General features: G+C 44.5%; 1 pseudogene; it reads right to left on the bottom strand.

Annotated features, from left to right (window-relative positions):
* On the bottom strand, window positions 1-26954 carry LOC121016235 (keratinocyte-associated protein 2-like; annotated as a pseudogene).
* Between the last annotated feature and the right edge of the window lie 723 nt (window positions 26955-27677).

The following is a 27677-nucleotide window of genomic DNA, read 5'->3' as shown; positions in this document are numbered from 1 at the left end:
TCAAGTACAGTTTCTCTTTTTGCCCTTCCTAGTGGCCTTGGCCAGTGTGAGCCCTGGAGCTGTTGCCTGATACACAGTGGAGGAGATCTTGTTGACGTAGAACAGGCCAACCCTGGAGAAGACGAAGCAGGTGGTGACGCAGACTCGGTGGATGAGGCTAGATGCAGAGAGAGCCAACAGGAGGCAGAGAAGAATCTCAGGGAAGATCTTTGCTTGGAATCTTTGCCAAAGACAAGATTTTCCAGATTACTGAAGGCAGTAAGAGAGAAGATGAAAAGGCCAGAGCCCAGCAGGGTGCCCTGGATGGTGAGTCACTCGGTGGAGGCCAGCTGAGGGCTATACATCTGCATCTCCATGAAGAGCAGCAGTGAAGGCAGGAGGGAGGAGAGTGCGAGCGAGGCTGTCCTACAGCCATCATGTTCTGTCCTTGGGCCTAGTCAGTGCCTCAGGCCAAGAAAGAGGGGAGCCCAACCGAAGCAGTTGGCTCAAAATCCCAACGGTCTTGCAACAAGGGCAGACAACTCTTGCAAGAGGTTTGGTTGTATGGGGGCGGGGGGAGGGTAAAAAATAGGGTGATAGCTATAATCGGTCATGGGATCAAGGAAGGAGGGCTTGGGATTTTTTTTTTTCTTAAGATAGGAGAAAATTAAAAATGCTTACAAAAGTGAGAAATGATTGATAATTGGTGCAAGGGGTAAAAGCCAAGCAAAGAGGAATGGATGGCTTTAGAAAGAAAAGGGAGCACCTTGTTTATAAGAATAGAAAGGGGAAGGGGGAGTAAAAATACTAATTGGTTTGTAGATTTGGTGTGGGAATTGAATTTTCCTAGCAATATCAGAGATGCTGAAGAGTGAAATGGAATTTTGCAAAAATAAAGGGTTTTAAAAGTAGCCCTTGTGGGATGTGAGAGAATGAGTTGACAAGAGAAATGTAGTACAACTGCTGACCAGTCCCAAGAGTCTACCTGAGATTGGAAAGCATGAGTGTACAAAGACAGTGGCCAGTAAAACTGACCCAGGTGGGGTTTCAGGGTTCTGCAATGACAGGTGGGAGTGTCTAAGCTGGATTAAAAGGACACGAGGAATAGGGATGCCGGTGAGCTGGAAGGTAGGAAAGAAATCAATGAAAAGTGAATGTCCCACAGAAAACCATGTCTTTTCATCTTTCTCACTTAATTCTGTACCTTTTATACTTATCTCCCTCAGAGCGATGGGGATCTACAAGAGAGATGAAGAAGGCTCCTAGGGACACAGCCAGGGGTAAAAATGTCACCAGAGAAACACTGGTCCCATCAAGACAGCTTCAGCTTAAGCAACAAGGAAGCTTGACTGACAATGCCTTAAAATAAGAAGATCCAGACACAGAGCAAAGTGCAGGACTGGCTCATTCAGACAACCACTGAGGACCCGGGTTCTTTCCATCCCTCACCTTGTCCTCAGACGACCTCCCTTGTGGTACCACATGACCATGTCTCAGTCAACTCTGTGTGCACAGTGTCCAACACATAGCAGGTTCTCCAAGTGTCCTTGGAGAATGAATGAATGAGTGAATGGGTTTATTTCATGGTTTTTCATAGACTTAGAAGTCCCATCAGACTGACAAAGTAAGGATTTTAAAGCCTTGGTTCATATCCTCAGAAACCCCTGGACACAAAGATGATGGACTCCCTCAGAAAATTGTCTAAGTCTAGGCAAACCACAATCCTGTGGCCTGGGTCACAACGGGGCTTGGGAAGGAGCCAAACCGGTCTCTTTAAGTAGATGTCTCCCATCTCCTGAGCTCCCTCCTGTTATGAATCCCCCTTGTGCACCAGCCCCAACCCTTGGATCCCCAGCAAGCCCCCTCCTTCTCATGTCCTGGAGCAAGTGTATTATTATGTCCTCATCTGTTCACACCTGCCTGTCCACCTGTACTGAAGGTCTCCAGAGCACAGGGGCTGCAGCTCATACATCACTTCTTAATTTACACACCTTACTGACCTCTGCACTTGAGTCTGGACTCCCTGATGATCTCCCTGGTGACCTTAAGTGAAGCCTCGTTGAAGTCAAGTCTCATAATTTATAAAATTTTCCCTACAGTCCCATCCAGCTCACAACTCTGGTTCTTTTTTGAATAGTTTTTTGTGGCCCTTTTAAAGACAGAAGGGGTGCCTGGATGGCTCAGTCGGTTAAGCGTCCAACTCTTGATTTCGGCCCCAGGTCATGATTTCATAGTTCATAAGTTCGAACCCCGTGTCAGGCTCTGAGCTGACATCGTGGAGCCTGCTTGGGATGCTCTCTCCCTCTCTCTCTGTCCCTCCCCTGCTCATGCGCACTCTCTCAAAATAAATGAACTTTATAAAGATGAATAAAGATAGAATGAAAAACAGAAAACACGATTGCCAAGTAGCATAGCATTGATTTTGATAGAAAAGATTACAGGAAAAATTCAAAAGAATATAATGAGGGACTAACAGTGAGAAAGGGACGAAACACCAGAGGCAAGGGAGGGGGCTCAAGCCAAGGTGATAAATGTCCTTAGCCTGGCAGCTCCATGGATGTTGTATGCAGAAACCAGAAACCCACGAGGCTTCTTGGAACCAGAACTCCAAGTGCAGGGCTATGAAATTGTGGGGGCCAGTGGAGATGAACCCTGGACAAAGTGCCCCTTCAACTCCTTAGTGGGCCAATAGAAACCTAATCTGAACTGAGTATAATGTAATGTTCTCTAATAACCACATTACAAAAAGTAAAAAGAAACGGGTGAGATTAATTTCAATGTTTTAGTTAACTCAGTTTATCAGAAACATTAAAAACTTATTACATATTGAAATGATCAACTATTAATAAGGTACTTTACATTCTTTCACACTAAGACTTTAACATTTAGTGTGTATTTTACTTTTAATCTCTATTCGAACTAGCCGTATATCAAGTGCTCAATAGCCATGTAGATAGCCCATGTCTACACGATGTGGAATTTGAGATGCAAGGGTTCAGCCATACACTAAATGTCAGGCACAGTTATAGATTCTGAGGATAAATCATGAAAGGCCCCTTTTCTCATGAAATTGACATTTCCATGGGAGACACAGGGCATGGACAGATTTCCTTTTAAGTTTACTTCAGCTGGTAACAAGTGCTGTGAAAAAGGGGAAACAGAGTAACCTGACAGAAAGCAACTGAAGAGGAAAAGGTAGAAACAACTTCAGATAAAACAGGCAGAGGGTCAGAAGGTGAAATCCGAGCACAGATCTGCAAAAGCAAAAAGGAGCCAGTCAAGTGAAGACATGAGCGTGAGGCATTCCAAGCCAACGAGTCAGTGCAAATGCCCTGCGGTCAGGATGAACTTGTCTGAGCTTGCACAGCAGAAAGAAAGCCAATGTGGCAGGAGTGTTGGAATGAAGGAAATAGTGATAAGGGAGACTTCAGGGAGGCAAGTAGCCAGAGACCAGACCACGTGGGGCAGTAGCTCTCAATTCTGACTGCAATAGAGAAACAGCTCTACAGCTTGTAGAAAATATTCATGCCCAGCTGCCCATGTGCTCACTTTGAGGTTCCGATTCAATTAGTCTATGGAAAGCCAAGAATCAGGACTTTTAAAAACCACTCCAGGTGATTCTAAAGTGTAGGCAGTGTTGAGAGCCACTGAGGTACCATCCAGAAGAAGGTTTGCATTTATTTTAAATGCAGTAGGAAGGTATCGATGGGTTTAGGGAAAGGTGTGACGTGATCTGATTGGCCTTTTAAGGGCTGATGCTTTGTGGAAAACAGACTATAGAGAGGGGACAGCAGAGGCAGGAGCCCTAGTTAGGTCCTACCAGTGAGAGAGAGTATGGAGAATCAGGACGTATACTGCGCACAGGCTGAGGAAGGGCGCTGCTCCTCAGAAAGGTGAAAGGGGACATTTACTCTGAACCTTCACATTACATTTGCAAGGTGGACTTAGTTTGGTGAGACCTTTTAATGCTCCCCTGGCAATCTAATCTATGCGTGGGCCCCGGAGCTGACCTTACAGCACCGTTGCTGGCTCCCTCTGTTCCTCCACTCCCCCAAGGCTCTTTTGACCCTATCTCTGCTGCATTTGAAGGACACAGGACCGGGCCGTTGGTCAGTGCTGGGCCAATAAGGGAACGCTGTCATAAAGCTGGAGAAGCTGGGAGGCTGTGTGCTCAGGGCACCCTGGAACTGTCCGCTGCCACATTTCCTCCATGAAGAGTGAGCATGACACAGACACACAGAGAACCACAGAGAGAAGCCTCCTAGAGGCCTTGGAACCCCCTGCTTCCGGCTGTTCCTGAGGACCAGCCATGAGCCTGCCCTTCCTGAGGCTATGGGAGTGACTCTTAAGGAGGTGAAATTCACACGGCATAAAAGCAACCACTTTAAAGTGTACAATTTAAGGACCCCTGGGTGGCTCAGTCCACGGAGTGTCCCGATTCTTGATTTTGGCTCAGGTCATGATCCCATGGGCCTGAGGTTGAGCTCCGTGCTGAGCATGGAGACTGCTTAAGATTCTCTCCCTCTGCCTCTCTACCCAAATACTCTCTCAAAAAGGAAGGAAGGAAGGGAAAGAGGGAGGGAAAGAGAGAGAGAGAGAGAGAAGGAAAGAAAGAGAAAAAGAAAGAGAAAGGAAGAAAAGAAAAAGAAAAGAAAGAACAATTTAGTGGCATTTAGCACACTTACAGTGTTGTGCAACCACTACTGCTCATTCCAAACACACTTGCATCATCCCAAGAGAAAACCCCATACCATTAAGCAGTCACTCTCTATCCTCCCTGCTGCCCCCTAGCAACCACTAGTCTGTTTTCTGCCTCTATGGATTTACCTGTTGTGGACATTTCCTATAAACAGACCTACAACATGTTGACTTTTGTCTCTGGCTTCTTCACTGAGCATAAGGTCTTCAAGTTTCATCCTTGAAGCCTGTATCAGAATTTCATTTTGTGGCTGGGCCATATTCCATGGTATGCATATACCACATTTGGTTTATCCAGTCACCCACTGGTGGACGTTTGAGTCGTCCCCACCTTTTGGCTACTGTGGGTAGTGCTGCCACGAGTGTGCACGTGCAAGTTTTTGAATCTATTTTCATTTGGGGGATGGGCATACACTTTGGGCTAGAATTGCTGAGTCATACAGGAATTCTTTTCAACTTTTTGAGGAACCACCAATAGTATCTTCTTTTTACTGAAAGTTGCACACATCGTATTTCTGTCACTTTCAGCAAGAAGAGTCCTGCTGTTAGGGGCTCAAACCAGATTTCTGGTCCGCTCAGCAATTCCTTTGGAAATACCTGGTCCAACCCACCCAAACAGCAGGAGCAGGACAGGACAGGGCCAGTTATATCACCTTGTCCTGATTCGCCCCGAGCTCTCCCCTACCTGCCCCCTCTTTACCACCCCATCCCACTGGCTCCAAGGACACTCATCCTCCCCTCTGTGCTGGCTCAGGCTCCTGGCCCTTCTTGGCTTCTAGCTGTCCCCACTAACTGCCACACCCATTTCCATCTCTGTGTGTCCTCCTCTGTCTCCATAGCATACCTCTTACCTGCAGCCCATCCCAGGTCCCCATAAAGCCTTCCACCCCTGCCCTATGGCCCCTGGTGCTCCCATCCTCCTGGGCACACCCATAGCTCTTACCAAAGGCTTCTGCCCCATTTAGCCCCTGGCTTTGCTGTTTCTGCCTACCGTCCCTATAATCTCAGGTGTCTGACAGTGACCCCTCCCACCCCTTTCTCTGCGGGCCCCACAGCCTACAGGAGGGCAGGCACCCGGCATAGCACATACAGATGGCTGAAATGAAGCAGGAAACTGACGGATGCAATAAACCTCCACCTCGGAAGCACAGGTCTGATCATGGTAAAGTCCTGCCCCTTTATGGCCTTTGTAAAACAGAAATGATATTTTTCAGTGCATACTACTCATAGGCAGAGGTACTTCAAGCATCCAAGGTGATAAAAGGCAAAGACAGTAAATAGTTGTTTTTGAGCACATTTTACAAATGAGACATAGGGGCTGAAAGATGAGGAAACTACCCGAGGTCAACTTGCTGTCAGTGCTAATGTTAGGTTTGGGTCCAGACCAGGCTAACTCCAAATTCTAGATTCCATTTACCACATGAAGCTGAAATTGCAACATATTCGACTCTATACTAGCAAGATGGCAGGGAAAGAATTACATTCATTAATTAACATTGTACTTCCTACAGGAAAGTACACACTAGTGGAATTATTTTGAAGATCAAGTTGAAAGCTCCTAAAAGTGTTCTTACGACTTGATCTTGATGAATTTCTTTTCAGGAAATCAGTTTTGTAATAGAAAAAGGTGCATGCCCAGGGGATACATTGCTGCATTATTTGTAACAGCAATTCATTAGGAGTAATCTCAACGTCCAAACATAGGAGCCTACTTAAGAAGACCATGGTGTGGAGTCAAAGGACTAATGTAGAGCAATGGTTCTCAACTGGAAACAATTTTTCCCCACCCAGGGACATTTGGCAGTGTCTGAAAACATTTTTGGTGGTCCTAATGGGAGAGAGGGAAGGGAATGAGTTCCATAGGTACCTAAGGGCACCCCTCCAGCCAGAGGAGTGGCTAAACTGGCCACAATGCATAGGACAGGCCCCCAAATGTCAATAGGGCAGAGGTTGAGAAACTCTGTTATACAGAAATCATGATTGATATGAAGACTCTATTTTATGTTAAGAGAAAAAAAATAGAAATCTAAACTTGGAGTACACCATGATTTTCATCATGGAATACTATCTTGCATAGCAGGGAACACTACGTGAAAAGATGGAAAACAGAAAAACTACTTTGGCAGAAATAGAGATAAATCTTACTCTCCGGAAGGTTCTCTTTAGCCATGTCACGTTATTTTTTGCACTAAGCAAACGTCGGAAAAAAAACCCTGAAGCACAACTTGCTACACACAGCAGTTGCAGTCATTATTATCTAGATCTAACATTGTTTAGAGCACATGTTTTGTGCTTCAACACTTTTGGAAAGAAGGGAGGGTTTTTAACGAAAGCCATGTGAACAGATTGGATCAAAAGTGATATTTTTAGAAAATCACCCAAATGTTGTAATCCACTGTTTGATTTGGACTCCTTCTGATGCAAGGGACAGAGACCAAACTGAAACTAGTTTACACCCAAAAGAGAAATACGTTGGTACATGTGACACAGAAAAAGGACATAGGTCTGGCAGGAGGTCAGATGGATCCAAGAGCTCAAACCATGTTATCTTCAACCCAGGATGCTCTGATGAGTCTGTCTTTCACTCTCAAGCTACCACCACGTATCCATTCTTTGAGTGTGGCCCTCATCCTCTACTGCATACAACCTCCTCGTGGAGATGGGGGACAGGAGAGGCACATCAGGCCCCGGGCTTAACATCATTCTGAGTGTCCATCTAGGAGTCCAGAACAAGAGAAAATTATCTCCACTTCATCAGAGAAAGACCTCAAGGAAAGTTTCTGACTGGCTTTGGGCCACACACTTATCCATTGTCTAATTGTCACAGTTCAATGTGGTTAACAGAGAGTAAGAGCAGAACTGGCAGGAAAGGGGGTTAGACAAAAACAACAAATGTCCACTCTCCCTATGAATTGGCAAACATTTGGGTATTTGAAAACATCTGGTGACACAGACATAGGAGTGAGGTAGGAGGTCACAGTCCAAAAGATACAAAATGTTTTGGGTTTCACATTATCAAACCATAACATTGTGGTGGATTGCCCTTTTCTGCAACAAAACATGTAGGATTGTGGAATCATAGAGCTGAAAGTGGCCTTAAAGAGTGTCTTGATCAGGGGTGCCTGGTTTAGCATCTGACTTTGGCTCAGGTCATGATCCCATAGTTCATGGGCTCGAACCCCGTGTCAGGCCCTGTGCTGACAGCGCAGAGCCTGGAGCCTGCTTTGGATTCTGTGTCTACCTCTCTCTCTTCCCCTCCCCTCCTCATGCTCTGTCTCTCTCAAAAATAAAAAAACTTAAAAAAAAATTTTTTTAAGGAGTGTCTTGATCAACCACTTCATTCTTACAGATATAAGGTAACCTAATAAACACATCTTTTTCTAGAAGCCTACAGCATCCTAGTTGTAGGTTAGGGTCTGGACACCTGGAAGAGAGGGAGAAGCCATCCTTGTCATCCAGGTTAGACCTCCACGGTGAAACAGCACAATGAAGGTGAACTTTGGCCTTGAAGGATATTCATTGAACTGGATCTCAGGATAGACCCAGTGAATCAACTGAAAAAGACATTGTTTAAAGCAATGGCTTTCAAAGCTTTTTTGATGTAAACTCAACAACAAAAAATACGTTTTACACTGCAATTCTGCATACATATAACACATACACATACATAATAGAGACAGTAGTTTGATGAAACTTAGCCTTATTGTACGTGATGCAATCTGATACTCTTCACCCCATTCTATTTTATTTCATGTTTTAAAATACATCTTTGATCACCCATGAAAATGCTTTCAAGTCAAGACCCATTAATTATTTGAGACCAGCAATTAGGAACGTTTATTAAGAGAAGAAAAATGAGGCAGCTCTTCCTGCCCACGGGTCCTGTCCCTATGCTTTAATAAAATCACCTTTTTGGGGTGTCTGGGTGGCTCAGTTGGTTAAGAGTCTGACTCTTGATTTCAGCTGAGGTCATGATCTCGCACTTCATGGATTTGAGCCCTGCATTGGGCTCTGCTGATGAGGCAGGGCCTGTTTGGAGTTCTGTCTCCCTCTCTCTCTGTCCCACCCCTGCTTGCTCTCCATCTCTCTCAAAATAAAATAAGCTTTAGAGAGAGAGAGAGAGAGAGAGAGAGGAAAAATGAGAAGACATGAATAGACATTTTTCCAAAGAAGACATACAGATAGCCAATGGAGACATGAAAAGATGCTCAGTATCATTGATCATCAGGGAAATGCCAATCAAAACCACAATGAAATAATAGCTCACACATGTCAGAATGGCTAATAACAACGCCAGAACCAACAGCTGTTAGCAAGGATGTGGGGAAAGGAGAATCCCCTTGTGGTGGGAATGCAAATGGTGCAGCCACAATGGAAAACAGTATGAAATTTCTGTTAAAAAGTTAAAAATAGAACTACCCTACCATCAAGCAATTGCAGTACTGGATATTTATCCAAAGAATACAAAAACACTAATTCAATGGGATACATGCGCCCCGATCTTTATAGCAGCATTATCTACAATAGTCAAATTATGGAAACAGCCCAGGGTCCATCGACTGATGAATGAATAAAGAAGAGGCCTTACATGCGCGCGCGCACACACGCACACACACACACAATGAAATATTATTCAGCGATTAAAAAAGAATGAAATCTTGCCACTTGCAACAATGTGAATGGAGCTAGAGAATATTATGCTAAGTGCGATAAGTCAGTCAGAGAAAGACAAATACGATGATTTCACTCATATGTAGAATTTACGAAACAAATGAGGAAAGAGGAAAAAAAGAGGGGGTACAAACCAAGAAACAGACTCTTAACTATAATAGAGAATGAACTCATGGTTTCCGGAGGGGAGCAGGGTGGGGGGATGGGTGAAATAGGTGATAGGGATTAAGAAGTGTACTTGATGTGATGCGTACTGGGTGTTGTATGGAAGTGTTGAATCACTATATTATATACCTGAAACTGATATTACACTGTATGTTAACTAGTTGGAATTTAAATACAAACATTAAAAGAGAGAGAGAGAGAGAGAGAGAGAGAGAGGCTTAACAGATATTATCAACAAGCTTCCCTTAGTCTTACATGTGGCTAGTACTTGAAGTTTCCACCACTAGACTCACCACTGGGGATGGAGGCATCTTTAGAAATCCCCACTGAAATGAAAATAACTTAATCTGGAGAGATAACAAATAACATCCTGAGACCTATGGGGTGCTCTTCTACAGGATCACACGGAGAACTGTAAGAGTGATAATGGTAGCCTCATCTGGAGAAGAAAAGTGCTGATGGGACCTGGGCATTAGCAGTTGCCAAGAAAAGCTGAAAGTAATGTGGACACTCATTCATTCATTCATTCATTCATTCATTTCAGAGCTGCTTAAATAAATTACTTGAGCCTCTGTTTCCTTGTTATAAAACAGGGCTGAGGTGCCTGGGTGGCTCAGTCGGTTAAGCATCTGACTCTTGGTTTCAGCACAGGTCATGATCTCACAGTTCCAGCCCCGCATCAGGATCTGCGCTGACAGTGCAGAGCCTGCTTGGAATTCTCTCTCTCTGCCCCCACTCCTGCTTGCTCGCTCTCTCTCTCAAAATAAATAAATAAACTTAAAAAAAAAACAGGTCTAAAATTGTCACATGCCATAAAACTACTGTGCCTGGAGATAGTCATACATGCCTTATGTGATGCTCCCAGGAGGGCCAGGCACCTAGAAGGAGTCTATGGTAAAACGTCTCATCGTGCCCAACCGTTGGCTCCCTTCCTTGAAAATTGATCATACATCCCACCATTGCCTTCCTGCAGGTGGAGTTCACAGTCTCCACCTAAGTCAGGTTGGGCCGCATGACGTGGCTTGGGACAATGAGATGTGAACGGGAAGGACAGAAGCCTTAAGGACAATGGGAATTTCTTCCAGTTCTCTCTCACTCTTTCCTACAGCCATGGCTCATCTCAAATCAGGGCACCCCTTCAGCAGGGTTCCTAGAAGAGAAGACACATGGGGCAGAGCCAGAGTGGCCTTCATGACGCAGAAACAAACCTATGTTTTATAAGCCACTGAGATTTGGGAATTACATGTTACCACGGCAGAACTGTCCCTACAGAGAGAGACCCACAGGCATAAGGAGAAACAGGAGGAAGAGGACGATGTGGAACAGCAGGAGGAGAGGAGGAGACATTTTTGAGTACCTACTGGTGCTTCGAACCATGTTAATGTCTGTGAGAAATAGAAGATCAAGGTCTGGGTATACATGCTGCCCTCTAGAAGTTTCAAATCTAGTTAGAGTGGAGCCATGGACAAATGAAATGGCCTAGCCACAGGGACAGCAGAATTTAAGGGCCAAGCATGCTCCAGACCAAAGTCCAGAGTAATTGCAGGTGTGGGGGGGCTGTTAGTGGTGTGGACTGAACTTAAAGAACTTGAGTGAGCTTGAAGGAAGCCATAGCACACATATGCAGAGCATAGCCTACAACGGCCTGAGTGATGGGCACAGAGCACAGGAGGGAGGGCATCTCAAGGAAAGAGGCGATGGCTGAGGAAGACATTCTCACCTTAAGGAGTCCATGACTTCTTCTAGGGGTCATCTACCTCTTTGCCAGGATTACACAGAGCTCACTGGCCCATCTGTCTGTTTGGCAGGTGAAAGGATTAATTAGAGAAATTAATCAGAGGCCCGCAGATGCAGGCAGATACACAGACACACGGAACTCTGAAGACTCCGCCATGCAGGGGGTAGGTGGGTATTCACAGCAGCTGCTGGTCACCCGAGAGGTGAGGCAGGCTGGGGCTGTGGGGTTCTGACAAAGGGTGTGTTTGGTTTTGGTTGTGGCCCCGAACACCCACCCAGTATAACTGCATTTCTGGTCAGTGGGCCCAGACTTTCATTTCTGCAGCATCTCCATGATTTCCTGAGAAAGCCGAACCTTGCGGCCTGAGTTTACTGCATGCAACAAATGACAGATGAGAGTTCTGCAGAACTGAGATGCAAGCAAATGCTGACCTCTGTTCTCTAAAGAGTGCCTCCCTTTGCTCTTTCCTCTGGAATTTCCCATATGCTGTGCTGACCTTCGTCAAAGGAGAGTAGTCTTTTAAAGATTTAGACTTGCCCTGACCTGCTCATGGAGGGATTTGTGCCAGTTACCAGGTACAGATATCCATACAACACAATGAGAGTTTTGTTTCAATGAGAAAATTGGCCTGAAGGAAAAATAAAGTAGGCAAAAGAGATAAAGCAAAGGAGTAAGACACAATGCTAGGTAGAGAGAGGACCACAAATTTGACAGTATGCTCCCCAGGGCAAACACAGAGGATAACATTAGTTACAAGTTTCCTGGCTTCTAAAAGATAAAAATAGGTGCCTAGATGAAGCATAGCTTATGCTGGTACTGAAATCAGGGAGAATCTTCTCCCTGCCCCAAAGGTAGTTGTTTGGAATGAATTCCACCTTCAAGAATGACCCATAATGGGCTAAATGGGTAAGCAGCATTAAGGAATCTACTCCTGAAATCATTGTTGCACTATATGCTAACTAATTTGGATAGATATTAAGAAAATAAAATTAAAAACAGTATCCAAAAAATAGTAATAATAAAAAGAATGACCCATACTGAATACAACAGCAGGTTTCAAGGGGCTATCCTTCAGTATAGATTAATGGCACAGGCCAAAGTTCAAATCATCAGACTGAATTATTTGAAAGACCAGGACATTGCAGTCCAAGCCTACAGACACCTGATGGTAGCCTTTGACCCAAGGATAATATTTAGAATATAGAGAAACAGATGAATGGTTTATCCTTCAAGTAATCCTCCATAAACATTTCTTAAAAATGAGCTACTGATAAGAAGATAGCTGCAGAGTTTGAAGTTATACTATCAGGCAAAAGCTTTATTTTTCCTCTTAAAGGACGGCTGAATATGCTCTGGCCATAAGCCAAGTGGAGGATGGAGCCAGTGTCCTCTTTTGCCAAGTTATGGAGCCTAATCAGGATTGGAGCCAGCATAAAAATCCACTGAACCCCTACCCAGAACAGGGCCAAGACCAGCAGCAAAGTTTCCCACAGGAATTGGTTCTGCATCTCTTCCAACCTGTGGCAAGGTCCCAAAAGCTAAATGTCATAGAGAGTGACCACTAGCACATTAGCCTAGGAAATGTTCAAAACAGCCATTACCAATTGCCCACGAAGACCACAAAACATTTAATGAAGTGCCCAGGACACTTAGAACCTTAATACCAGCTCGTGGATTTAAAAAACGAACAAACAAACAAACAAGAAACACTGCAGGATCTAACTAAAATGAGCTACACACGCAGTTATCTTTACAAGACATTAAAAAAAAAAAAATGAGAACGCTAGCGTGAGAAAGAAGGGGGAACAATATACCAATGCTAAAATGAAAAAAAGGTTTGGACATCACTATGAATTATGGTCTATGAAAATAGACACTTGTCACCACAAAGTCTTCTGATGACGTGAAAAGAAAGTTCTAAGGAATTCTCACTTGGGGCGGGGCCCGGCCGGGCGCAACGTGGCCGCAGCTCACTCAACTCACCAAACACCCTGAGGGTCTGTCTCACTTTTTCCTTTCCACACAGGCATCGTACTGACAGTTGGGCCTTTCCAAACCTGCCACTGGCAATTTAAATTAAACTGATCATGGATCAATTAATTCTGATTCATTCCTGATGCCAAGAAACTATGACATTGCCCCCAACAGAAATCACAATCCTCATCTACCAAGCTGGCCTCATCCCACAGGCAAGTGAAGGAACTAAGTTTCTCCTGTTATTCATCTGGAGCAACAAATTTGAAACCAAATTTAATTTAACTCAAACTAGCCTTAAGTGAGGAGGATAAGTTTATACATGTTTGATTCCTCATGACACCTAGTATTGTGTGTACTGTAGGAGCTCAATAATTGCTGAATTGGTGAGTACTTTATTCCAGCTGCTATGCTTGAAGCTTTACATCATTTATTTCACACATACATTTTGTTGTTCTGACAATTCTACAAAAAGTAGCACTACCCCCATTTTAAAGATGGGAAAACAGAGGCACTGGCAAATCCCTGGACTCATCCAAGACAGTACAGTTAGTAAGCAGCAGAGTGGACTCTGACCACCCAATGCTAAATCCTAGGCCCTTTCCATTCCACCAAGCTGTCTCCCTGAAACCACTTCATGAAAGCTAGTGATTGCTACACCAATGACAGAAGTCGTAAGTGGGCAAAACTTGGCTCAATATCATGTAAATTTTCTCACAGTTACAAAATCCAGCAACAGAACCAGCCATGAGGTAGTAGATGCTTCATCACAGAAATGACTTTTCTGAGATAATAGAGAGGGGGATCGCCACTTTGCTTGAACTGCTGAACTAGATGACCTCAATATCTGAGATCAAAAAAACAAAGACTGAAAGTCAGATTCTGAGAAATGAAGCAAAGTTGAATTCCAGGATCCTTTCTTAAGCACCTTATATAGGAGACACTGTGTTTCAGGAGGTACAGAGATGAAAAGACACAATTCCCAATGTAATTTGAGCTGGGTATTGAAGAAAAATGGGATTTTAAAAAAATGGGAGTGGGAAAATGTTGAACGTTATGCCTAGTCCCAAATGAAGGGAATAAGATAATTCGACACAGGATGATAAGAAAGTATAGAAAATGTTTAGGGACAGTCCTATGTGCAATTTAAGAAACAAAACAGATGAACATGGGGGAAAAAAGAGAGACAAGCCATAAAACAGACTCTTAACTACAGAGAACACATCGAGGGTTGCTGGAGGGGAGGTGGGCAGGGGAAATGGCTAAATGTGTGATGGGTATTAAAGAGGGTATTTGTTGTAAGGTGCACTAGATGTTTTATGTAAGTGATAAATCACTAATTTCTACTCCTGAAACTGTATGTTAACTAAGTAGAATTTCAATAAAAGCTTGAAAAAAAAAGAAAGAAAGAAAAGGAAAATGTTTACAGAAATAGTATATCATGGAAAGTAGTGGGAGAGAGGAAGCACAGAAGGGCAGTATGAGGCCAGATGATAGAGGGCATTGAATGAGTAAGAAATCTGGATTTTAGTTGCTTGAAATTAAGAGCCGTTCAGGCTTTTGAACAAGGGAATGATTTATTCATGGCTGGGGCTTAAATCAATCAAGGTGAATACTCAATAAAATATTAAATATAATCCAACAATGTATAAAAAGAATTGTGTACCATGATCCAGCAGAATTTATCCCAGGTATGCAAGGCTGGTTCAACATCCAAAAGTCAATGTGACCCACATCACCAGGCTAAAGAAGTAAAATCATATAGTCATATTAATTGATTCAGAAAAGGCATTTGACAGAATCCAACACCCATTTGTGGTTTTAAAAAAAGGAAACGCTCAGCAAACTAGGAATAGAGGGCAACTTCATCAACCTGATATACAACATCTACAAGAAACCTATAGCTAACATCACATTTAATGGGGAGAAATGGGTTGCTTTCCCCTTAAGATCAGTAACAACGTAGAGATGTGCCCCCTCATCTCTCCTCTTCACAATCACACTCGAAGTCTAGCTACTGCAGTAAGAAAAGAAAATAATAAGTATACAGATGGGGTAAAAAAAAAAAAAAAAAGAAATGAAACGATCTTCATTCACAGTTAGCAAGATTGCCTATCAGATCTGGCACCCAGTATAAGACGGACTCTTACTAATTTGGTAACATAATTTCAAATTAAGAAGTTGGAACTCTTTTTTCAAGTTCATCCTAGAGCCCAACCAGAGCCCACATTAAAAAAAAACAAAAAAACAAACAAACAAACAAAAAAAAAACAACCGGAGAAACAAACAAAACCAAACTCCCAGTTTAAATAGAAAACTTGAACTGAATTGATATGGATCCTAAGACACATAGATGAAAACTGAGAGATTTCACTAGATCTCAGATACCAAGTCATCTGTTCTGTTTAGGCCACCTCAGTAGCCCTCTTCTTCTCCTCCTCTGCCCCAGAAACTGACTTCTGTTTTGGAGGGTAGGGCATAATGTGATTGCTGTGTACTAACAAGTTGCTTTATGGTGGCAATGTATGTATTTCATCTTCTGCCAGGCTCAGCCCAAGCAATTAGCATAACACTAGAAACAAAAATGGCCACAAGTACAATCCAACATTTCCATATTTCCATGACGGTTTCCAAGTGAATATGTCCTTCTATAACTATCAAACTGGAGTGGAAAAACATCGGAACAATTCAATCAGTGAGAACGTAGTTGGGTACGGTGTGTAAGAATCAACAGAAAAAAAGGAAGTTTAAGACAAGTATAGTGTGAATGAATTCTTCTTACTATATTCATACAAGGGGATATTATAAAGTGGTGAAAGTGAGCAGGTTGCAACTGTACATGTGATCATGGAAAAATATTCCTGATATCATGTCAAACAAGAAAAGCAAGGCCAGAAAGAATATAGTTTAATTTCATTTCAATAAAGTTCAGAAACAAGCAAACTAATTTTTTGTTTAGCTTTATATACACAGAAACTCAGGCTAATGGCTACCTGTAGGGGGACCAGAGGGGCTGGATTATACTAGAAAAAGATACACAGAGGTGTGTGGAGTGTTGGCTATTTCATTATACAGACATTCACTTTATAACAAACTATATATACAGATGCACTTTATGCACTTTTTCAGTGTATATTTCACAATAAAAGTGTCTAAAACATAGTCCATAAAAAGACAAGTATAATGTGGTTAAAAAGAAAAAGTAGAAGATTTCAGCCAGACAGAGCTGAGTTTTGAGTCTTGCACCATCACTTCCAGCCATGTGACCAGCAAGTTTCTCGATCTCTCGGAGCCCTCAATGCTGTCACTTTTGCAATGAGAATGATAATAATATCTACCTTATGCTCTGGCAATGAAATATGAAGATAGACATGAACTTGATTGGCTACCAATGGCTAAACAAATGTTTGGTTTGGTTATCCAGTTAGTGAGTTCAAGCCTACCCATGAGAGCAGTAAGTGTCCAAAGCAGATGGGAGTATAGGCAGTGTGAAGAGCAGAGAGAGAACCCTGAGGGCTGGGGTGGACAACAGAGGCATCCCAAAGGACTTAGAATTCCAGGTGAATCTTAAAGGGTTCACTTGAAATAATTATTGGATAAGAGAATGAATGCAAAGCCTGGAGAAACAAAAGAACAAATTGTAATGTCCAAGATATATTCTAGAGGCAGTGAGTAGACCACAGATTAAAATTAAAGATGGCCCTTGACTCTGCAAAAATTCCCATTTAAATGAGTTTTCTCCTTCTGGGTGCCCATATGAACACTCAAGACATTTTCTAGAGATGGGCATTTCTGTTTCCCTGGCTCTGGGAAGGCTATGTGTCTATCAAAACCACACTGTGGTTGGTTTGACCCCTGGTACTATCTCTCTGACCTATCTGTGACCCGAATATTTGGGTGTATACATTTCCTGTAGCCCCAGTGGGACAAGACAGCTCTTGCACCTGCTGACATATTTAGACACATACATTATCTCAACGGCCACTGTTCTCTCTTGATAACCACCACGTCACCTACATTGCTAACGTCAGCTTCCTCCACAAACCACAGTGCAAAAGATTCTCATGGGGGGGGGGGGAAGGTGCCAAGGCATCTTTTTACTTTGGTGCTTGTGTTTTCACAATGAAGTTTTCAGATAAAAATAATGGTCAGAGGGACAAAGAGGTTTGGGGACTGGGGGATTGCCCACAAAGGTAAAGTCTGAGAGCAGGTAGAGATGAAGAGGCAGCAGAAATTGATGGAAAGTACCCTAGAGATTTGGGCTATAGTTTCAGGCCTGTTGTTAAATCTCTCTGTGACCTTGGGCAGATCAGCCTGGTATCAGTTTTGTTGTATGAACATCTAGAGATTGGTGGATATGGCGTCTAAGAATTTTCCAGCTCTTATGTTCTAGGACCACAAATAAAAGAGATTCTTTTTTCTGTTCTGGGAAGAAATGGATCAAGTCTACCTCTTCTTTTCTGATACACCTTTATCCATCCTCCCCCTCATGACCCCTAGTGACCCAGAGAAGTAACTGGCCTCATCATTGGAGAGAGCCCATGAATAACTAAATTTGGGTGGAATCAGTCGGTCTGTTTTTCCTGTTTCTTACTCTCACTGTCCCACAAAGAAGAAGAAAAAAAAAATCAGTGCAGGAAGGTTTCTTCTATCCAATGAGGCTTTACTCTCATCGGGTGGGATTACTCAAGTCCACGTCCCAGAAACCTCATGAGTACCACTCCTTTGCTAGACATTGACGGGGTGGCCTTTGCCCTGAGGAGACAGAGCAGAATGGCAAGCTGGGAACCTCGTCTGCTGAGGAACAAGTAGGAATGAGGGTATTTAGACTGGACAGGAGCTGACTCCAGACAGGCATAATAACTGCCACAAACAGCTGGAAGGTGGAGAGAGGAAATAGGTTTGCTTGGGGCCGCCACACAGGGCAGAACCAAGGACCACCACAGGAAGCTCCAAGGGAGGCAGAAGACATCACCACTGGAAGAAGAGCCTGCCCGCAATTAGAGCATCTCATGGAGGTAGTGACCTCCCCACCCCAGCAAATGTTCTGGCCCCAAAGGCTCCATGCCATCCTTTAAGAGACCTCAGAGAGCATACACTCAGCAGAGCGAGGGACCAAGTGTCCTTTCCAAGGCTGAGATTCTCAGAATCTACCACAGTGGACTCTGAAGTTTAGTAAATGTGGTTCGCCTTACTTTCTAGCTGTTTGTTTGTTTTTAATTTACTGTTTTTCCATCAATCTTTAAGGAGACAGGGAATCCCAGGCTTTTAGCTTAAAGTCTCCCTACTTTCCATCTCCTTTCCCAATCAGAAGCCCCACCAATGTAATCAGGAATAAAACATTTTAGTTAGAGATAATTAGGTACAGGTCTTGTAAAGGGAATTATCCTTATGCAAAGCAAAAATGTGGTGCTTGGATTTTTAGGATCAGACTATTATATAGAGAAAGGCCCACCCTTCTCCTGCTGTGCAGAGATTGATAAAATACAGTCACTTTTACACAGCATCTGAGTGGACCTAACACAGTACAGTGACAGGTATTCAGAACTCCACCGCATCCAGAAGAACATAACACCTCAAGCATCATCCGGGGAGACAGACGGACAATGGTCCACTCTTATGCCGGTGTCATTTTCTTGACCACCTTTGGGGTCCTCAGCTTAGTTTTCCTTTCGTAAACTGTTCCCTAGTTAGCCCTCAAGACATTCCTTTTTCAGAAACTCATTATCACCAGTGTTGCCATGTCAAATTTAAACAGAGACAACCTAACTTTCCAATGAAAGGGGACTATTTTGTTAAACTATGAGCTGTCCATTCATTGCAATATTACACAGCCCTGAGCAAGAATCATTAAATGAAGCTGCATGTAAAGATGTCACAGCAGGGGTGCCTGGGTGGCTCAGTCAGTTAAAAGTCCGACTCTTGATTTTGGCTCAGGTCATGACCTCCTGGTACCTGAGATCAAGCCCTGCGTCAGGCTCTGCACTGACAGCACAAAGTCTGCTTTGAATTCTCTCTCTCCACCCCTCCCCCATACTCGCTTGCTCTCTCTCTAAATAAATAACATTTAAAAAATAAAATTTTCATTAATAACTTAAAATTATTTAAGCTATTACTTGCCATGCAAACAATCATTTTAACATTATCTTTTTTTTTCCCCTTACCTTTTGAAGGCCAGTTTCCTTCCCCCAAGACATACTCATGTATAAACTGTGGCTGGTTTGGCTCATCTGATTTTTATCTGAAGCTGCCACAGCTTGCTCCAAGGGTTATATGCATGTGAGAAACTTCATAAAATGGCAACGTCTCAAGCTTCATTTTCTTAGCCAAGAAAGGTTTGTTCGCTGAACTGTCACAGTAAGTCGGGATCGTTTTTGAGCCTGGCTTTACAAGTAAGTTTTGCAACCAGGACATGGTGGAGTGGGCCTCTTAATCCAGAGTCTGCATCCTCCACCAATAGGCCATGAGCAGTGTGATCCATTTGTCTTTTGTTCCCCTTTGTTTTCAAAGAGTATTCCAGCAACATCACAGAGGATAGTTCAGCAGGAGGACAGTCAGGGAGGACAGCTAGAGATGGGCTGCCCCCATCAATGTGACAAGTACCAAGGGCAGGAGTTAGGACTGTGTCAAGGGGGTTGGAGGAAAGAGGACAGACTTTAGAGGGAAGTTGGCAGAAGACAACTTGGAAAGTCACAATCGGACTGAGAGAGAGAGAAAGGGGTCCCTAGGTCACCCTGAGGGCTTGGGCAGGGGTGCCAGGGGAGGATAGCTAGGCACAGGGTAGAGAAGGGGAGGATTGAATCTCAAATACCTGTGTAAGGTGTCCGTAAACCACTGGGCATGTGGGTCAGAAGGTTAAAAGAAAGATGGGGTAAACAAATCAGGAAGGCAAAACATTTTGGGGCACTCACTCATAGTGATAAGAAAAGACTACTATGAATCCAGGCAACTCTTAACTCGTTCATGGCTAAAGCTAGCTTTTGTTTTGTTTATTTTTACAAACCTAATTCTCTAAGGGCTAACCATAGAATCAAGGTGTGAACTAAAGCTGCCTCTTACAGCCACCACAAAGGGAAAAATGTGCAACCAACTATATCAAAAAACAAACAAAGAATCCATCCCTCCTTATTCAGGGGAGCAAAACAGAGCATTCCCAAACCAACTGTGGCCAATGCCCACGCCATGTGCAGAATACCAAAGAGTGTTAAACATAGTACCTGCCTACAGGGGGCTACCAACATCCCTGGCATCCAATACCTGCTATCCACCAGCTGGCTAAATGGGTCAGTCCCCTGTGTACTAACGAGTCCTGAAGTATCTTTCAAAATTTAGGATCTGGTCTTGCCTTGAAGTTGCCAGGTTCTAAAAACTCTGTGATTTCTTCTTTTATTCACTTGGATCATCAAAGGGACAGGGTACATAATCATTTTTCCATTGTTTGAGCAGAACCCATTACAGCTGCTGAGAAGAGGTAATTGAGTTTATCAAACATAATTACCTCTACTCAACCAACCTCCTCCTCAGTTTGCCCTTCCCAATCAGGAAGAACTAACACCACCTTTCACAAAGGACTCTTGCATATTTGAATGGCTTCCCAGGAGTCTTTGAGTGGCATATAATTACATTTAATTTAATTTTTTTGTCATTAATCCCAGAGGCTTTGATCCAAGGTCTGTATTATTTTGATGTAAGGAAAATAAGGCTCCACCTCAAATTAAATATTTGCCTTTGTATACAGTTTGCTGTTCATTGTACAACTCATCTTCTGTTGGAGTCTCTGGTTTTCAGCAGCCACTTCTGGGTTTGGCTTCTTTTCCACTTCCTTGTGTTTCCCCATCAGGTGTCAGGTCACCAAGAGCCTGAGCACACTCAGGTTTCAGGGACACTTCCAGACCCCAAGGTCCCAGGCAGGGATACATATGGGAATCTAACATTTCTGGTATTTTCCAGGTGAGGCCAGCCATCCTCAGACCTTGAATTTAGGGGATGGGGTATTCCCATTGAAAACACAAATTGGTGGAGAAAAAAAATACATCTCTCACCAATTTGTTTCAGGTAATGTACCCAACACAAGTCCCAATCTGTCCAACTCTCCATTTTTAGACCAGCATTTATTAAGTACCTTCAATGTGAGAGTATATTATACCTGTCCCCAAGGACCTAACAATGTTGTAAAACAAAGACACTGAAAAGAGGTCAGTTATAGCAGGAGGCCATATGAAACATAGCCTATCTATAGAGGTGCCAAAAATATGCAGAGAAACTTCAGAAAGAGAAACAAATTCCTCTTCAGCTTTTGGGCAACACCCCCCTCTCCTTGGTACTAAGCCAAGCATCTCGTTGTCCCCAACTCCCCATTATCATGATTTTTTAGGTACCGCCTGAACTTCCCCCAACTTAGATTGAAAAGTTTATCATCCAGACCCACTGACTTCCTTTTCACCCCAATTCCCAGCATCATCTCAAGAGAATTTCACATATGCGTGAATGATATCTAACATCCCAGTCTCCAGGTCCTTAACATTCTCAGCTCCAGTGACCTTCATCTCCTGTCTAGGTTGAACTGCCCATCCCCCTGGAGGTCCCACCTTCTTGATTACAACCACCCAGAACCATTTCATCTTTGACCCCAATACCCCACTTTAACCTCAATACTCCACTCCCAGGTCACAATCAATTCCTCCAGCTCTCACTTGGGTCCTCCCACCACACCTACTCTCTGACCTCACCTTGACCTCTGAGTTCCTGATTCCACCTGGTCCTCCCTATCTATCAGCATCTCCTGACTTCGCTTCCTCCCCCAACTAGCAGGGACCCTCCAGAGCCTCACTTCAACTACCTCAGCTCAATCATCTGTTTGTCTTCCTGGCAATAGCCTCAGCTACACCCTCACCACTGTCAGCAACCCCCTCCCCAACTTCTCCCCTCAGGGTCTCTTCTGACTTCCTGTTCCCCCCCACCCCCCAGTCCCCAGCTCCACTCCCTTCTCTCCTGGTTGAACCAAATTCTTCTTTTGCAGAAACGTAAATTAAAATCTCTCAGCTTCCTTGCTACTACCAAGAAACCTATCTATCTACATCTGTGCTCAGCATTACCCCTTCTCAGAAGAAAAGGTATTCCTGATGCCCAGATGTACCCATTATCACTGACTTCTTTAAGGAGTTGGAGCCATCAAGAACAATTTCTCTTCTAGGATCAAAAACCTATGGGCTCTCACTCGATTCTTCACTTCTGTGAACACACACCTCTTAAAAGAAAAAAAAATTCTTCCACCTATCCATCCCCTCACGTTCACATACAATACACTTTGCTCCCATAGCCAGGTTTCTAGGACATACGGCTCTATTTCAGCCTCCACTTACACAACTCCAATCCACTCCCCCAAGGGGGACAATCTGGCTTCCACCTCCTCCCACACCACTGAAAACGCCTAGTCAATATCCACATTCAAGTGTGTAGTGGGCAGTTCAAACTCAACATGCCCCAAATTAAACTTCCGATCTTTGAACCCAACCCTTCTTCCCCTACGATTCCCACCATCTCAGTTGAGGGAAACAGCATGAGGAACTGGTGACATGACGAGAGATTTGAAGTAATCCTTTTCTTTCTCCCATACCCCACGGCCCAACTCATCAGGCATTCCGTTGGCTCTACCTTCAACATATATCCAGAATCTGACCCATTTGACCACTGCCAGTGCCACCATCCTGACTTAAGATACCATCGTCCCTTGCCTGGGTCATTGCAACAGGTTTCCCTGCTGCTACCCTACCCTCCCTATAGTCTGTTGTCAATGCAGTAGCCAGAAATTTTTTTTTAATATTTTTTTTTTAACATTTATTCACTTTCTGAGAGAGACAGAGTGTGAGCAGGGCAGGGGCAGAGACGGGGAGACACAGAATCCAAAGCAGGCTCCAGGCTCTGAGCTGTGAGCATAGAGCCCGACATGGGGCTTGAACTCACAGATTGTGAGGTCATGACCTGAACCGAAGTCGGACGCTTTAACCGAATGAGCCACCCAGGCACCCCAGAATTATCTTTTTAAAAGTGTAAGTTAGACTGTGTCATGCTTTGGCTCAAAAGCCCCCAGTGGCTCCTCAAAGTCAAAGTCCTCCCCACGTCTGCTAAGTCCTGAAAGAGGCCTCCACCCTACACCTTATCTCCTTGATGTTATCTCCCACTATTTTCCCCTCACTCCCTTCCCTCCAGCCATGCTGGCTTCTTCGCTATTCCTAGAACATGTCAGGCACATCCCACCTTAAGGCCTATTCACTGGCTATGCCTTTCATCTGAAATACTTTTCCCCCAGATCGTTACATGGTCAACTTTTCACCACTTTCAAGTCTTTGCTCACATGTAACTTTCTGGCCACCATATTTAAAATTGCAACCTCTGTCCAACATTCCTGATTTTCCCCTTATATTTTCAGCTTTTTTTTTTTTCCTTTATAGCACTTACCACCTTCTTGGCATGCTATAAAAATACTTATTTGTTATGTTCGTTCTTTATTAGCTGTCTCCCCTCACTAGAATGAGATCATTTACTGATAATACCCCAAAGTCTAAGAACAGTGCCTGCCACATAGTAAGCATTCAGTAAGTGTTTGTTACAAATGAATTGAATCACCAAGGTCACCAGTGAATTTCTGCCAGGTCCAAGGGGAACGTTCTAGTCTTCACCTTTTTGGATCTCTCTGCAACTGGGACACTGCTGACCACTGCATCTTCCTTGAACCTCTCTCCTTCAGTTTTCTCCCCTCTTCATCTCTGGCCACTCATCCCTGCTTATTTACAGGTTTCTCTCCCATTAAGTACGGATGGTCCTCCCAGCTCTATCTTCAATTCCCCCTCTTCCCTAGTCCTCTCACTCTCCTTAAACAAGGTCATCACTCAAGGCTCTGACCACCACCTGAACATAGACTTACCTAAACTTCATACATTCAGACAGAACTCTCTCCCCCAAGTTTCAGAGCCATGTAGCTAGCTAGTTACCAGATAATCTCAAATTCAATATGTCCAAATCTGCTCTTCTTCCAGAGTTCCCTTTCTCAGTGAGCACTACCTGCCCAACCATCAAAGCCAGAAACAGGGAGGAACCCACATCACCCCTCCCTCTCTCATGCTCCACATCAGATCATTCACCAGCCCCCTTGTTTCCACCCATACTGGTCTCACCCCTCTAGCCCACCCTCGATGCTGTCCCAACATGGTTGCTCCATCAGGTTGTTCCCCTGCTTCTCAGCCATCTACAGGGCAAATCTGAACCCTTTCAGTCAGGAATGCCAGGACTTCACATGGGTCCTCCACACCTGCCTCGTCTCTAGCCCATCCCTCCTACTCTCCACTCCAACAGCCCTGAACTCACACTCACAGACTCCCCTGAATGTGCACCCCACCGGCCTTTGCACATGCTTTCCCTCTGCTGGTAAAGTGTTCCCCTGCCTATCTCCCTTCAGACATCTCATTCTTCAAAGTTTGCTCAGGCACCAGGTCCTCCTAAAGCCTTGTCTGATTGCCCCAAGCAACCCGAAGCATTCCACCCATTCTCTGGCCACATTTTGCACATGCCTCTCTCTGCCTTGGCAATTACCTTGTAGTCTTGTAATTCTAACAACATTCCCTATTGACCTCCTAGGGTGGTTGTGAGGGTCAAGTGATAACAGGGGAAAGGAAAGGCTTGACAAGCTGTAAAACCTCAAACAGATGTTAGTCATGGAAGGAGACTGGAGCCCATAGTGAGGGATTCAAGGATACAATACAATGAGATTACTACTATCACAGAGCTATACATGTGGAAACTGAGGCTCAGACCCTTCAAGCTTCACTGAGGAGCAAAGGGCAAGATGACTTGGATCCAAGCATATGCTGGTAACCGAGGAGTATTAGTCAGAGATCAAGAATAGGAAGGGGTGCCTGGGTGGCTCAGTCAGTTGGGCATCTGACTTCAGCTCAGGTCACGATCTCACAGTTCGTGAGTTCAAGCCCTGCATTGGGTTCTGTGCCAACAGCTCAGAGCCTGGAGCCTGCCTCAGAGTCTGTGTCTCCCCCTCTCTCTCTCTGCCCCTCCCCTGCTAGTGCGCGCACACTCATGTGCGCTCTGTCAGAAATAAACATTAAAAAAGAATTTTTTAAAAAAGGAAACAATCCCTTCTTGCTCATTTGTTTATTAAACAAAGACAGTGTAACACAAAGAATTTGTGCTTACAGAATGGGTCATGGAAAGAGCGGGGGATAAAAAGGCTCCAGGCTGGGCTGTCAGACAGGATGATCAGAATCTCGCCATGCAACCTGCCTGCCAAGGGAGCTCCCACCTCTGCCGTCATCAGGATGATAGAGAACCGAAGACCATCACACAGAATTATTGAAGTCAAGAACACACCATCTAACCTCCAACCCCAGGATCAGGGACGCACTGCCACCCCACCAATGTGCCAAGACCACTCTTGGAGGTTGTGGCTGGACGTCAAGTCACGACTGCAGGAACATCCACACCCCAAAACCACGCTGGTTCCCAGCAAGAGCCAGAACAGAGTGAAGATGGTCTCCCCTCCACTTTCACGTCCAGAGAGTGCATTAGTGCCCTACGGACAGAAACTACTTTAAATCCAGAACCCTCGGAGCAGGGGAATCCGGGAAATGCCATTGTTAGCTTTCCAGCCCCTCAGGTACAGGAAGGCACAGGGAAGGAGTTGGAAATGGATGCCAAGTGCCCATCTACCACATCCACCAGACAGCACAGGGAGGGAAATGCAATAAATGATACATATCTTATTATGGTGAAGTTCCTCTCAGGGGAGACAAAGTGATTGTTTGCCTGTTGGTTGTTTGTTTTAGAACAAAGAACTAAAGGACATCGGAGTTCCTGGGGAAAAGATAAAGTTTTTCCTACTCTGAACTGCTGAAAGCCATTTCTCACGTGGTGGCATTCCTTAGTGGACATCGTGTGATGTTATACGTGCAGTGTCTTCAATGAAAGCTTTAGAGCATTCTAAAGCAGGGGAGCATTCATGGCTGGTCCTCAAAGCAGCTTTTGCTAAAATGCAAAGGCAGGACATGAACATGGATGAGGACCTTGCTTGTCCCCGTATCTGTCATTAGATTGCCCCCTCGGTCGGCCCCTTTCACACCACGCTGCTCAGAGCCTGTGGGTTTGCAGAGGCCTGGGGACCGCAAGTTCTTGCCACTAGAGCAGCCAGAGTTTTATCTTCTTGTCTCGAGTCCACATAAAACAAGTCCTTTGAAAACAAGGATTTAATTGCTTTTTAAAATGTTTGAAAATTAGTCTTTGACCATCTGTCATAAAAATTATTTCTTATGGTCAGCTTGTGGGAGGGGCCACACCGTGGGCAGCGTGAGCTTTGATACTGGCTCACAAGACCAGAATTCTGTTCAGCTGATCAAGACTGATTCAAAAGCTTTTGAGAGGCTGGAGACGGCCAGTTTTGATGGGGTCTTTTCCAGATAGCACAGTCGGTGCATTGTTCTCCAGCACTGCCCACAGAGCCCAGGTCCAGGCTGAGACCGCGACACAAAAGAAGTCACAAAATGTCAGGGTACACAAGGGGCTTGGAGGTCCTCCAGCCCAGTGCTGTCACTTTACAGATGAGAAGATGGAGGTCGGGAGGGAGGGAGGGACTAGTCTGCCGCAGAGCTGGGCGGGCTCTCCCTCTCCACCAGACTCCTCCTTGTGGGTGCTCACACCTACCTTCTACTGCCACTGCTCCGTCCATGTCCTGACTGCATCTGTGACTCCCTCAGAATTGAAATGCATACCTTACAAAACTACCAGTGTTCTCCTGCACGGTGCTGAGCATTTACTAGAGATTAGGGATTCCAAGAAAACTGCTGCAAATAAATGTCTCCATCAATCATATGAGCGGCTGTCCTAAAGGGCCTGAATTGGAGAAACAAAATGCCCCCTTCTGCCTTTTGCTCTTTCCCAGAAAATGATCATTGTTGTTTCTCTCCTCCTTCTTCGGCAGAACTCCCGGCCTCTATTTCCCATATAGAGCCTGCCAAAAGTGGCTAGACTTTCTACCAACCCAGAAAAAAACAGCTGAAGCCTGGCTTTGCAGGGAGAGGACACCAGCTCCTAGTGATGCTAAGCCCAGCCATAGCCAAAGATCTTTCCACCTAGGCCCAGGTCAGAGGTCAGCAGGCCCAGTTTCTTAAACTGATTGTTGGTAGAGGCCAAGTCCAGACACAGGGTCAGGGTGGAGAGCACGTTCTGAAAGGACAAGGCACCCAGAGTGGTAGAGAGAGCTCATTCAAGCAGGGCCATTGGAAGCTTCTGCCCTCCTTCTCACTGGTCACCGCTTCTATTTGGCCAAAGGAACCCAGTCCCCTCAGGTGGAAGACCTGAAAGCTGAACTTTCTGCCCACACCAGGCTTTCTTCCTTGGCCTTGCCAGTTTCTGCCAGGGTACCACCGGCCTCTCGTCTCAGGCCTGGACT

Source organism: Herpailurus yagouaroundi, unplaced genomic scaffold (genome assembly GCF_014898765.1).
Source record: "Herpailurus yagouaroundi ecotype Mexico unplaced genomic scaffold, PumYag 210, whole genome shotgun sequence".
Lineage (NCBI taxonomy): Eukaryota > Metazoa > Chordata > Mammalia > Carnivora > Felidae > Herpailurus > Herpailurus yagouaroundi.
Note: the sequence above shows the minus strand (reverse complement) of the source record. Positions and strands in the feature narration are given on the sequence as shown.